This window comes from Hylobates moloch, unplaced genomic scaffold (genome assembly GCF_009828535.3).
Source record: "Hylobates moloch isolate HMO894 unplaced genomic scaffold, HMol_V3 SCAFFOLD_13, whole genome shotgun sequence".
Lineage (NCBI taxonomy): Eukaryota > Metazoa > Chordata > Mammalia > Primates > Hylobatidae > Hylobates > Hylobates moloch.
The window spans coordinates 95818365-95832317 of NW_026652288.1; the positions used below are offsets into that span (position 1 = coordinate 95818365).

The following is a 13953-nucleotide window of genomic DNA, read 5'->3' on the forward strand; positions in this document are numbered from 1 at the left end:
ACCACCACCACCATAATAATCACCCCTACTACTGCCACCACTATTACCACCACCACCACCACCAACATCACTGTCCTACCACCACCATCATCACCATTACCACCATCATCACCACCACTACCATCACCTTCATGAGAAATAAAGTTCTGCTTTTTAAAATGGGAAAATTTATAAAAATGTCTTAATTCGAGGGACTGATGTTAATTTCAGGAAACATTCTGGAATGGGATGTGGAATGAGCTTTTAGGATTGAAGCTGTGATTTCAAGGAACCAACATGGAATCACTGAAATTAGTTTATGTCAGACCAACAAAATTGCTTCTTTGACAAGATTATTGGACGGAAGATCAAGGAAATACCAGTGATGAAGAATATTTGGACTTTATCAAGACCTTTGATACGATTCCTCTAATAATGTTGAAAAGGATGAAGAAATATGGGCTCAGTTATAGTACAGAAAGCTGAATAAATTTTCTAAGTAAGTGCTGTTTAATTATTGAATTAATATCTATGTTTAGGGAACATACAGTGGAATGCCTCAGAATCCTATAGTGTTCATTATTTTTATTGATGACTTAGATGAAGAGGTCGTGCTCATCAGATTCAGAGATGGCAGGAAGCTGGCTGAGAGGGCCAGTAAATACACTGGAAAATATACTGGATGATAGAATCACAGCCAGAAATATCTGGGCAAGTTGGCAAGGCAGACTGAACTGAACAAGATAAAATGAGAAACAACGCACAGTCTCTAGAGTGTGAATAACATCCCAGGGTGCTGAGACAGTGTGCAATTGAGGTAATCAGACCATGTGAGGAGGTGTGGGCAAGTATGGGGTGAAGGCGAGCAGGTGGGCAACGCAGTTCAAGAGCAAGTTTAAAAGAGAATTGGGTTACTTCAGTTGATATTAAGCTCAACAGGTGTCAATGGTATAGATTCTTAATTAGACCTTAAAGAGTTTTAATAGAAATAGGAAATAGAATGAGGAGGTGGTAATTTCAGTCTTCTCCATGCTGATTAGCACTCCCTTGAAATTTTGCACTTTATTCTTTAACAATAAAGAAATTAGAGAAAACTAGGACAAGAGTGATGATAATAATAGTGAGGGCACTGGAGCAAATGGCCCATGAGGTAGGGTGGAGCAGTGAAAAGGGCATCGGCCAGGGAGTTGAGAGCCAAGTTACCCCATTAACAGGCTGCGAGATCTTGAGAGCTGGTTCAGGACTCCCTGAGGAGAAGCACAGACTGTGGTGGTTGACTGGTCTGCTCTTGTAGGTTTTGGTCCCCTGGTCAGGCCACACTATGGGTGGGTTCCTTTCTCCCTCCCTCACCCATCCAGGGACAGGTTCTCTTAAGACCCCTGAGCAAAATTTTGCACTCTTGATATGTGATTCAGAGTCATAAATTATACCCATTGTTTCTCTTGGAAAGCTTTCAAAAGGCCCCTTTCTGTGATTTCCCAGGAAGCCAAGATGGCGGCAATCCTAATCCACATCACCACACACAGCAGTTATTGAGGCAGTAAAGCAAAAGGTCCAAGAATAAAAGAGAAGATAAATAAAGAGAAAAAGCTTTGAAATTATATGGACCTGAGTTTCAATCTCAGTCTCTCCTATCAGCTTTGTGACCATAGGCAAATCACTGAAACTTTCTGAGACTCAGTTTCCTTATCTGTGAGACGGGGTTAATACCAGGCATGTAGTGATGCGAATATCAGGTGAAGTTATGCGTGTACAAAACATAGCACAATGTGGGACTCCGAGTCAGTGCCCAATAAGTGCTATTGCTAATATTACCACAACATTTACTACCACCATCCCTCCTTTATCTTTCTCTCCCTCATCTCTTCTGGGCTAGGCACTGTGCTAGTGCAGAGGATACAGTGGAAAACAAGACAGACAGACACACACTTTGCTTGCACCAAGCTTACACTCTAGCACAGTCCAGTTAAACTTTTTGCAATGATGGAAATCTTTTAAATGTGCATTCTCCAATATGGTAGCCAGAAACCACATGCTGCAGGTAAGCACTAGCAATGTGAGTGGTGTAACTGAGAAACTGAATTTCAAATTTCATTGAATTTTAATGAACTTAAGTTAAACACAGAAATAGTCACATGTGAAAACAGACAGCATAGCTCTAGACACCTTTCAGGTACATTTCTGGGACTGACTAGCCTGAGTAGAATAAAGGTACACTGAAAGAGAAATGCACGTAAAGCATTCAGTAAGTACAGGACCTGGAAAATTCTCTTATTTGTTCATTCATCACATTTAATTGTTGACTATGGATTGGCACTATCTCAGGTGCTGGGGATACAGAAAAGAATTAGACATGGTCTCTGCCTTCAGGGGGCTCATAGTTCAGTGGGAGATATGCAAATAAGCGACTTCACCATATGAGGTAAGCTTACGCACAGGTGCTATGGATTCAGGAAGTCTCTAGGGTGGGCTTCCCTGAAGGATATTTCAGGACCTGAGCTGAATCTTGCATAAATTGATCTCAGAGTGGGAGCAACAACAGATCATATTCCAGGGCTACTAAACCCACTGCTGGTGGCAGAGGTGGCTTGGAGATCAACGAGGCTCTAGGAACAACTCGTAGCTAGGGCCAGTTTGTGTGTGTGTGTGTGTGTGTGTGTGTGTGTTTTGTATTGCCTAATTCAATCTCTCCTCTGCCAGCCACATTTTGTTTCCGCCTGAGGACATTTTTTTTTAGATGACGGGTATAACCTTATTTTTAAATTGTTTTATTACTATTAATAGTTACTAGTCTTGATTTTTTTTTTTTAGTCAGACAAACTCTGTTACTTATAAAGTGCCATCAGCTCTCACTATGGTTGGGTGTGGAATTCTGATACTTGGTACAAATAAACAACTCTTTGAATATGGCCAGTATGTGAAGAAGCTGTTGCTGATGGGTTAAGCTTGCTGAATCTGGCTGTGATCATGATGCACGTTCACAGGAGTGAGTGTTGTTGTAATGACTTGTATGGAGAAGTGGGACATTATACACATTTGTATATTTTACATGATGGTTTGATTTGTTCAAAGTTAGTATGTGACATTTAGCTAGAGAATTCTGCAGCTGATACTTACTCACATAAAAATAGGTATAGCTTTATGTTGTATGGGTTCCATAATCCCTCCTGAGTGTATAAAGTAAGGTGATATGTGTGATTCCTTCTTCCATGAGACCGAAGAATGCTCATGTGATGTGGCTTGGTCGTGTGAGGCCTTGGCCTATTTGAATTCCTAAAGGTCATCTGCTTTAACTATGGCTGAGTTGCTTCTGGTGAATGGAATCGTAAATTAGCGTACCCTTTCTGAAAAGTGGCTTCTCATATATACTGTGAGCCTTCATGCCCTTTGGCCTGGTGATCTATTTCTAGGCATCTATCCAAAGGAAGTAATGGGAAGTGTGTGCGGTAAAGACTTTGCCCAGAGTTATTTGTAGTTGCTAAAGACAGGAAGCAACTTAAATAACTAACAGTGTAATAATATGCAGCCAGGCAAACGATGTTCATGAAGGTCTTTTGCTACAACACTAATTCAGAAAAAAGCAGAGAAGCAATAGCTACAGAGGCTGAGCAACCATACTTTTGAGTCAGACAGCCTGGGTTTGAATCTTGATTCTGCCATGTACTAGCCGTGTAACTTGGGCAAGTCACCTGAAGTCTTAGAACCCTAGAAAAATGCAACCCTAGAAAAATGGGATTCATAGTAATAATACTCACCTCAGAGGGACTCCTGAGGATTAAAGGACATAATGAATATAAAATTTAACACCATGCAAAGTATACTTATTAGGCACCCAATAAATGCTGGCTGTCTGTGGATTGTATGATTTCAAGGCATAAAAATAGATGGAAAGGAAATATGCCAGTATATTAAGTGTGGGATGGGAGTTGTAGGATCATGGGTGATTGATTTGTTCTTTGCATACTTTTCAACTTCCCAATTTTTTGGCAATGAACATGAATTACTTTTATACTAAAAGAGTACATTATAATGATGTAATACAATAAGATATACATTTTTAAAGTTTTAAAATTTTACCACAAAGAAAGGATACTTCCCCACCCTTTTCCCCCTTCTCTTCCAGGGGAAGAGATGGGGCCAGCATCCACCAACTCCCATCAGTAGGAGAGGGGAGAGTTGCTGGCTTCTGGGTTCTTTCCTCGCAGAGGCTCACTCATGCACAGCCTGGGCCTCTGGGAGTGTCCGGGTTGGAGGGATCCTCGCCATCTGTTGATGCTGTTGCGTGGGGAGTTGGAGCAGTTGGGGGAGCTAGAACAGATGATCTTAGTAGTTACTCCCATCTCTGGGAGTCTAGATTTCAAGACATGCTGATGTTTATCGTTTTCTCCCCATGTCTTGGTTGATCTGAACCAACCACTCCATAAAATTCTAAGGTAGGAAAGACTCATCTACTAGCTTCCCACCCTAAAGTCCCTCCCAGAAAAATACCTGTAGTAATGCCTATAGTGCTGGGCGTAAACGTTAAGGGTGATTGGCAAAAAAGACATAGATCAGGAGTACGACCGGGAAGTTAGCTTAGTTGCAGCGGCTTTATTTAAGGAGTATAATTTATATTTGGACTGGAATCTCCAGCAAATGTAGTCTTTTAATATGACAGTGAAGTACCTTCCTATGTTAGACACATGCCTGGAATGAGAGGGACATAAAACATAAAGGGGTGTGTGTCTGTGCCTGGGTTCATGACCAAACCTCAACATTTGCCCTCTATGATCTAACTTCCTTTATTGACAACCAGGGTGCCCTGTGTGCCAGCAAGTGTCTCTGCCAGCTCTATTTTACAGAGAATCCCAAGCACCAAAATAACAAAGTTGATTCCCCCATCCAGACCAGAGGGGCCGTTTCCAGTCCTGTGTCCTGACCGCTGTCTCTCATCATGACTCCCCTGGTGTTCACCTCCAGATCCAAAGTGTCGTCACCAAGTCCCCAAAATAAAGGAATGACAAACAGCCCTTCCAGGCCCTCCCCCCAACAGAGAGGTCATCGTATGCTAATGAAGTCCGAGGAGGCAGCGGCGCAGCGCGGGAGAGCGCGCCCACGGGTTCATAGCGCTCCCGGGCACCACTGCGGCGCAGCCACAAATCGCCTCGCGCTGCAGCAGACCCTCCCGCAGCGTGGGGCGGCTGGGGGAGGGGTCTCGACCGCCACTCTGAGTTCCGCAGCTGGATCCCTCCCATCTGGAAGGTGGTTCTAGCTCTAGTCCCACGCTTTCCACTGCAGTGATGGTGGGGATGGGGGCAGCACGTCAAATCACCTGTAGGGCTTTGTAGAACTCCACAGCCCTCTCCCCTAATTCTATTCCACTAGTGCAAACGAAGAAAATCGCAGACTAGGCAAGGGGAGGTGGACCGGTGCAGTCTGCGAAAGCACCACAGGTGACTCCGGGTACGCACTCCTCAGGACACAAACACACACATGGACACATCTTGTGACTCTGAGACTACACAGATCAACCTTAGATTCGACCCTTCCCTCCTTTATTCTCTGAGGTGTCTGGGTTCTCTTCAGCTTCCCTTTAAGTCGCCCTGCCAAGGGGCTTTGTGGAGTGCCCCCAAAGTCCTAGAACCCCGCGGGACGGTCGGAGGCTTTGGCGGCCAGACATTAGGAAAAGCATCCCCTGCTTCTCGGACTGCCTGGAGCGCGAACTGGATATCAAGGAGCCAAGGTAAATCCAGAAGAAGAAGGAAATCCGACCAGTTGTTTTAGCAAACTGCCTGGAGCAAGGCCGCCTCCCACCTGCACAGCTTTGAGGCTTGAGGGGGCCTCTCAGTCGCAGAGAGAGCCGAGCCCCACCCTGTGCCTTCCCCAAGCCTGCACCCCTCGAGCGGGGCATCCCTTCCCGCAGGGCTTTGTGGCAGGTGGAACTGTCGGGGTGGGCGCCGTGGCTTTGGCTGCAGCCCCTTCCCTGGCCGCGGGACCGGCTCCCGCTTTGCCCTCCTTTTCCAAGTTGCTGCACCCGGCGCTCCCTGAGCGGGGGACCCCTTCCGCCGCCCCAGCCGCCGTCTTACCTCACCAGGCAACACTTGGTTGCGCGGTGGCCCGGGGCGCTCCTTCCTCGCGGTTTATTCCCTTACTTGGGAGGAAAGAGGAACCGAGAGACAGAAGGGGGACCGAAGCTGGCCTCTGGGCGTCTTCCCGCCCGCGCAGCCCTCTCGGGGGAGGGGGATGCAGCCCGAGTGGGTGCCGCGGAGACCAGGCGGCCAGACTGTGGTTGGCAGCGCCGGGGTCTTCACCCTGTGCTCGGGGTTCCGCAGCTCCAAAGCCGTCTATCTCCGTGGCCCGCTACTACGGCACTGCGGCTCTGTGCCCTGCCCCTCGCAGCCTGGCAAGTCCAGCTGCCACTCTCACTGCGGAGCCCGGCCCCCGGGCGCAGAGCCCGCCCCCGCCACACACACCGGAGCGCGCGCGTACACACACGGCACACACAGACACGCGCTCCCACACATGCACACGCGTGCGCACACACGAATGTGGATCCGCTCGATGGGAACCTGACCCCCTTTGGTGCAAGTAGGGCGCGGGCATCATTAGGACGCTTTTTACTGACAGGGCTTCGGTTTGGGAGGAGGAGTTTCAGGCTTAGGAGTGTGGAGAGGATGCAACAGTGGTGGGTACCAGAGGGCCCCTGACCCCGGAGGCAAAGGACAACTGTTTGATAAATAAATACCGACTGGGCGTTTCCTTTTCTCAACTCTCGTCAAAGCTACCGTAATATCCCGACCAAATCGAAGAAAAAATAAAGATATAAAATGAACAAGTTCTCTTTGTTTCCCAGGAACTCAGTATCTCTAGGCTCCAAATCACTGGCCCTGTCCAGAGGGTCATTTCTGACAACCTTGACTTTGGTGGCAGTGGATTGGTGGCCGTTCAACTTGAAAAGGTTTTCCCCTCGTAGCCTGGTGGAGACTGGCACAGCCTGCCTGAGCTGGACTCTGTTGGATGGGTCGGGTCTCTGGGTGTGTTTAATTCCCATTCTCCTTTGCTTTTAGGTGACCGTGGACTGTACTCCTGCAGAACAAATAGATCTCTTCTTTTTTAAAAATGTAGAAAAGCACAGAAAAGAGGCTGGGGTGAGGAGTCGGGGGGAATAGGGGAGCTACATTGGCCAAGGCACTGTGACTTGTTGCTTCTCTTTCCATGACGTGCATGTCCACGTGAGGGGGTGATGGTGGTGGTGACACTATTTCAGGCATGTCACACAGCAGGGTGACTTCTGTCCATTTCACACCACATTTAGAGTCATGAGGAGTTTAGACTGTCATCTTTAAAATATGTGGAGTTTACTCGTTTCCACAGCCGAGAATTCTTTTCTGCCAGTGGGCAGTGAAGGTCCCTGGGCCAGCACTGTAGCCAAGAAAAGCTTTCTGCAGAGTGTGGAGGTGCCGAGGGGCTCTGGGTGTCTGTGCATTTGGGGAAGAAGCCTCAAACACGAATGTCAAACAGCTCTGAGGACCCTGTTGGGTGGTGTCCATACTGAGCTATCTGCAGGCAGGCTGGTGAGGCAGATGAGAAACAGAGCTGAGAGATCTCCTTAAGGTTCCACACAGTGATGAAGACAGAGCTGATACCAGAACCCCGTGTTTGCGACTCCTCTTATCCTCTGGGTCTTATCCATTCTATCACCCTGGGTCGCTTCTCAAAGTTCCCTTCAGCTAGGCTGAAATAATCTCGGTGAGGGTGTCTTCAAAGTTCTTCCTCTGTCCTTTCTTGTTGCCTCTTCAGTCACTGACTCGTTCATTTTACAGCTATTTATTAACCTCCTACTCTAACTTCAGGTGCTTCCCCGTAACTCCAGTCCTGGGCCTTACTTGGGAGGAAAGAAGAACTGAGAGACAGAAAGGGCTTAGAACTGTCCTCGTCCCTGGAAGAGGGGAGCCCTGAGCACAGGTTTCTGGTATATATTTTCACTTTGCTAGGTTGCATGGATGTGGAAGACACAATCCTTGCTTTTTTTGACTGCGTGCTCAGTGGAGGAAAATGCACATACATGTCACAAGAAAAACATTCTGGCTGTCTATTCTTGACTCCTTCTAAAGAAGGCTGAACTGAAGGAGACCCTGTGTTTGCCTGAGCATCATAATGGACTTGGGGTACATGTTTGGAGGTAGGTGTTAGGACAACATTGAGTTGCTCTGCCTATTAGGACAGGAAGGAAATAAATTGAATGGAACAAATGAGGAAGACATGCAGAGACTGAGTGTGGAGCCGCAGCTTGGTTGAGAGCACATTGGGGAAGGGTAATGAGAGGGGAGGAGCTCTGAGGACAGGGTTGCCAAGCAACTTGCCCGAGAACAGGCAACAGGGTTGCCAAGTTGTCCAGGGATTTGCTCAGGGGAGATGCTTGCAAAGATTGGTAAGTAGTTTGCTGTGGGGTGGACTATGAAAGCCCCAGTCCTATGAAAGAAATCATTTGTAAAGTCAATATTGTTCACCAGTTTGTTTGCAAATGGATTCCTTCGGGATCAGGATGGAGGCAAATGATGCATCTGAGTTGCTGCAGGATGAGTTCAGAGAAGGCTGTGTGGACTGAGTTACATGCTAATAACATGGAGGAAAAGGGTCGTAATAGAGGCTGAAGCAATGTGGAAGGCAAAGAGGGATGGGGCGGGAAGAAGCACCAAGAACAATTAGTGCTACGGAGGCATCATGGAGGAGGTAGGGTTTCAGATCGGATTTTAAAGGGGAATAGAGATCTCACTTAAAGATCAACAGGACAAGGGCAATCTAGGCTGGGAAAAAGCAAAAGCAGAGAAGTAGGACAATTCATGGTGAGTTCTGGGTCTTCCCAGCAGAAGAAAAGAAGGCTGGGACAGTATTGTGGGAGTCTCCAAATGCTCTTCTGGGAGCATAGACCTTGGGTTCCATAGTGAGGATCTATGGCAGGTGTGGATTTTCTGTTGTTTGCTTTTGATGGGAAATGAGCTGGGAAGCAAGCTGGGAAGTATCTGATGCCAGCTTTCCCAAGGTAGGCCTTCCTCATCAGAACGGAGCACTGTGGGGAGGGAGTCCTTGTTGCTGCTCTCACGTGGAGCCAGAGCCCAGGTGGCTTATGTGGCTCGCTGCACAGGACACCCAGCTAAGGGGCTGGAATCCAACTCATGCCCCACTTGCCCAGCCACACAACCTGGCAGCGTCATGTCTGCCTGGAGGGAGGGATGCCTTTTCTCCAATTTGCATGGGCTGACAGAGGCCCTGCAACTGAGCTCTTTATTTGAAAAGGCTGAAGCTACAGTGAAAGAAGTGAGGATTTACTGGGCATTTGCTGTATGTGCAAACATAAGGTAAAGCAGAAAGAGTCTTGAGGTCAGGACTATCTGTGAGTCTGAGCACGTCTGTGCTCTGCGGTGACACCCTGAGACACACTGTAGGGTAGAGAGGAGGAAGCTTAGTGCCTCCCCTCGAAGATTTTGCAATCCATGTCAGTTATAAAACAAACGCTCCACTGGTTCAGAAACAGTGAACGACAGTATGGAATCAAGTGCCAAATTGTACGGGGCAGATTCTCAGGGCTTGAGAAAGGAGACCTCCTCTGGGCTGAAAAGAGTCAAGGCAGGCTTCATGGAGGAGGAGGGCTGGGTTTGGCAGTGGAGCATGTGTATGTTGGTTCTCAGCCACAGAAAAGACCTGCGAACAAAGAGCCGGAGGAAACGAAGCTGGGGGCTTCTGAGCATGGATTTTTAGCCCCCACAGCCACCCTAATGCCATTCCCAATTGTAGCACAAGCGCTGTGATGAGTCACCCTTGTTTCTGAGAGACGGGGCATTTTTGGATGTTTAACTGGTTCAACACTTTACATTCCCTGAGACTTCAATGTTGGCAGCTCACACTCACCATGTTGCTCTGGGAACACATCACCCAAGCCAGCAGCTGATGCCTGGTCTCCATTGCCAAGGCAAAGCCAAGGAAATTTTTAGTCCCACTGTCTCTGACAAGCTGAGCGAACAGCACCTGTCAGTTGGAGCACAGCTGAGGTCAGGGTCACCAACCGCAAGGTGGGCTGGGTGGGGGGTTCTGCTCGCCTTCTTAGGCCTCGCTTTTCTCATGTACAGAACACAAAGGATTATACCAGATTATCTCCAAGCTGTCTTCCACCTAATATTTTATGATCTCATAATCAATAGGTTCTCTCCATGTTATCAAGCAATGACAGGATGGGAACAGATATTAGCCAAGTCCTAACCTTAACTTTCCTCTTGGTTTTGATTGTGAAAGCTGTGGTGGAGTGAGACTGTGGGCTGGAAACAGGAGAACCAGGAGCTCCTGGTCACAGTTTCGCCGTGAATGGGATTTGGGATCCAGCCCTGGGAATGTAGGCAGGAGATTCCCTCCTTTTAGTTTTCTTAGAAAATAAGGAGGCTGGAAACGGTCCCTACAACCCTTTCTGGCACTGATACTCTGTTAAGTACTAGGAACTGAACAACTTTTAAGTACTGCCCCCTTGCCTGGGTGGGGCCCGTCCACAAGGCAAGTTGGGAAAGTTCTCACAATATCAACTGATAGGCTTGAAGAAAAGCACAAAGGAGAAGCCATGGGGTTCAGAATAATAAATAGATAATTTAGAATTAGATGGAGTCGAAAGAGCTAGATCTGAGTCTCTAAGCTCCAATTTCCTCTTCTGCAAAGTGGGGATAGTAATACATGCATCTCAGGGTAATGGTTAAATGAAGAAGCTTATTTGAAAGTGTTTTAGAAGTGCTATGCAAAAATGTAAAATATAGTTATTGAAGATAGTCTGTTCCCTTACGGTAGTCTATTTTTTAAAGCCTAATTATTATACTACTTGCTAATGTGTCTGCTTCCTAAGAAACAGCAATTCAGGTCAGCAACTCTTTCTACACCACATTAAAATATAGTAATATTTTAACATGAAAGGAGCTGGTGGACTTCAGGACTACCAGAGTGCACATCCGCCCCCTGCCTGGAATTCTACAGTGTCACTGGAGTTGCCCACAGTGGATTTCCGAGGAACTTTGATTGTGTTTACTTGACAATGAAGGAGACACCTACCCATCCAAGATCCTGCTTTGATGATTGCCTATCCGGAGACAGATGGTGGAAAGAGGGGAAGGAGGTATGAGTGAGTAGGGAGAAAAAAGAAGGAGGCTTTCTTCTTTCTGTTATATTTTGGGCAAAGGATGTTAAATTTTATGCTTTAATGAGCTTGTAAAAAGGCTAATTTGGGTTCACTACATTACTCCAGGTCTGTTTTCTGCTATGTCTGGTCAAGAGACACCGCCGTGGAATTCTTCACTGTTGTCCCTGGAGGGGAAGATTTCACAGAAAACGCTGGGAAGAGCCACAGAGGGGAAAAGGTTCTAACTCCCTAAATGACCATTTGCTTCAAAGCCTGCCCAGCCCACAAAACTTTTGAAAAGATCAGTCTATTTTTAGAAATCCTGGTCACTTCTTTACCTCCTGTTAACCAATTTGTGGGGACAAAATGTCATAACATGTTAGCAATTGAGGGAGCCCCAAGTGCCAGCACTTTTCTCATCCGTTCTTCTCATTTGCTGCTGCTGGAGGAACTTCTGAGAGTTTAGACCCCAAGGCCCTCTCTTTGTTCAATAGCCTTCAAAGCCTCAGATCCCTCATCCATAAAAGGGACATAATAATACTTAGGCATAGGCTTTTATGGAAGATAGAAGAAATATTTATAAACAGTCTACAATAGGACTGGTCACATAGTAGGTTCTGGATGAATGGAATTATTGTTATTACTGCCTTAAATAGGGAGAAATAGAGTCCCTAAAATGGCATTCAGGGTCCTCCATGAAGTGGTCCCAGCTCACTCATCCACTTGCATGTCCGGTAAGCTTTTCGAGGACATGGTGTGCACGCTGCCTGGCTTCGTCTTCTGAACACACCTTGCACCTGCTCCTCCCTGTCCTGCTCAGGCTACACCCACGGCTGGGAGAACTGCCTTTTTTCTCTCTCTTGCTCCTTCTGTAGTGCCTTTTAAATCCACCCAGTTGCAGTTAATTATTCTCTCTCCTGTACTTCCATTGAAACTTGTTTATAATTTATTCCGGTACTTACAACAGACTGCCTTGTATTATGATTACTTGTCTGTGCTTCATACCCGTTGTCCACCCCCATCCATGGAACAGCAATTTATACTCCTTAGACTACGTCTTGTTTTTCTATCACTCACAGAGTATTGCACATAGTAGGCGATCAATCATATGAAACTGAATATAAAGAAGACAACTACACGTCCCTGATGGCTCTGAGATTCTACAATTACAGGAAGGCTTATTCCCATTTTCAGATCTTGCTAAAGAGCTTCCTCTCACTGAGCACCTATCATGAGCCAGGCACTATGCAGACTTGGACGTTAACCCTCCCAAGAGCCCTGTGAGGCGAGAATCATCCTCCTCACTTTACGCAGAGGTGGATGGCTGGGCTCTCCCAGCCTGTACGTGCTGGAGGCAGTATTAGAAACCAGAAGCCACCGTGTGCTGTGCGCTTCCTCTGAGAGAGCTTCTCTCACGCTGAACTTGCCTTAATTTTCATTCTGCGGCACTTGTCGACAAACTGAACTGCATTCTATAAAACTGGCTTATTGTTGCTTGGCTATATTTTTTTATGTCTTTGTCTTGATTCTCCAAGTATATTTTAATACAGTTGTAGGGCAACACAATAATAGAAATAAATAAACATTTATTAAGCATTTATAAAGTTTTTAGCACTTTATACACACACATCCTATGAAGATGTTATTAATCCCAGCCCATGGGGAGTTTCACTGGGGTAGCTGCTACTAGCAGGAGGTTACTACCTGGGAGAGCAGTACTCAGGGCAGAGACTATTTTTCCAGCTTACAAAAATTTTTGGTTATTTCAACCACCAGCATGCCAGCTGCATCTCAGCCCTCAATGTTTGTTGAATGAGTGATGGGATCTCTTTCATCTCTCACCTATGCTGTTTACCCTGAATCCCTGACTCTATACATAGCCTGTGGAGTGACAAGTCGTTACTTGCCCTCTTCTCCCACTGGAGAAGGAATCGGGAGAATGAGAGAGGGGGCATGGTTCTGTACCAAACAGACAGAGGCGGTCTCAGGAGATGAGCCTTCAGCCCAGGTAGAAGTGATGTGGCATCTCTTCTGGGCTAGCAGTTCTCTAGACATGTTCCTCACATCAGTTAGGTCAGACTTTCCTAAGTGCTTGTTAAAATGCATATTCCTGGGCTCTACCCTGACCCACCGAATGTGCCTCCCTAGAGGGAGAGACTAGAAATCTCCATTTTGAACAAGCCCTGCAGGTGATTCATCCAGGCCCTGAAGTCTGAGCAGGACAGCCTGGTCTAAGCATCTCCTCAGGTATCCCTTTCAACCTCAGCAGCTACTGCAAATACAACGTGCTTTTTTTTCTCAGGTACCAGCATTTACAATAAATAAAAAAAGAAACCATTTAAAATTTCATTTTATTGCTTCCAAGTATTGCCCATTGTCCAAAGGTTACAGTGTAGTTTGACACATTCCATATGTCTATTTTATGATGTGTCAAAGAAAAGAGTGGTTCCATAGTGTAGCTTTAGTGCTTCCTATTATTTTCCTTTGCAAATCTCTCGAGTTCGAGCTGTGTTGTCAGTTATTCTTCTGAATACAGTTCTATGAGAAAGTGTATTTTGAATTTCAAACAACAATTTCATAAATAGATTTTCAGAATACAACATGTTCCTACGTAGGGAACTGCCTGTATTTTAAAGTTTTTGTAGTTATTTGTTCCTGAGAGAAAGATTTTTACAATTGGCCCTAGAAGGATGTAGACTGGGGGGCTCTGAATTTTTCCAAATCACCGTCTCACAGATCTCTAGCTAGCGTCATAGCTTACCTTATTCTGTAAATAATTTCTAGGTGTTTCTGGGATGTTTGCCAATTGGGGATACATAAATTAGAGGTATAGAAAGTACTTT

The 13953-nt window shown here is 46.2% G+C and overlaps 1 protein-coding gene across 2 annotated transcripts in view; it reads right to left on the reverse strand.

The window, feature by feature from the left end:
- DGKG (diacylglycerol kinase gamma) overlaps positions 1-6379 on the reverse strand; it is a 214559-nt gene extending 208180 nt beyond the window's left edge. The window contains exon 1 of one of the 2 annotated variants that reach the window (XM_032171841.2): positions 6045-6379. The gene's annotated coding sequence lies outside the window, so the exon portion shown is untranslated. The remainder of the gene's footprint in view (positions 1-6044) is intronic. The other variant, XM_032171842.2, reaches the window with a different exon arrangement.
- Between the last annotated feature and the right edge of the window lie 7574 nt (positions 6380-13953).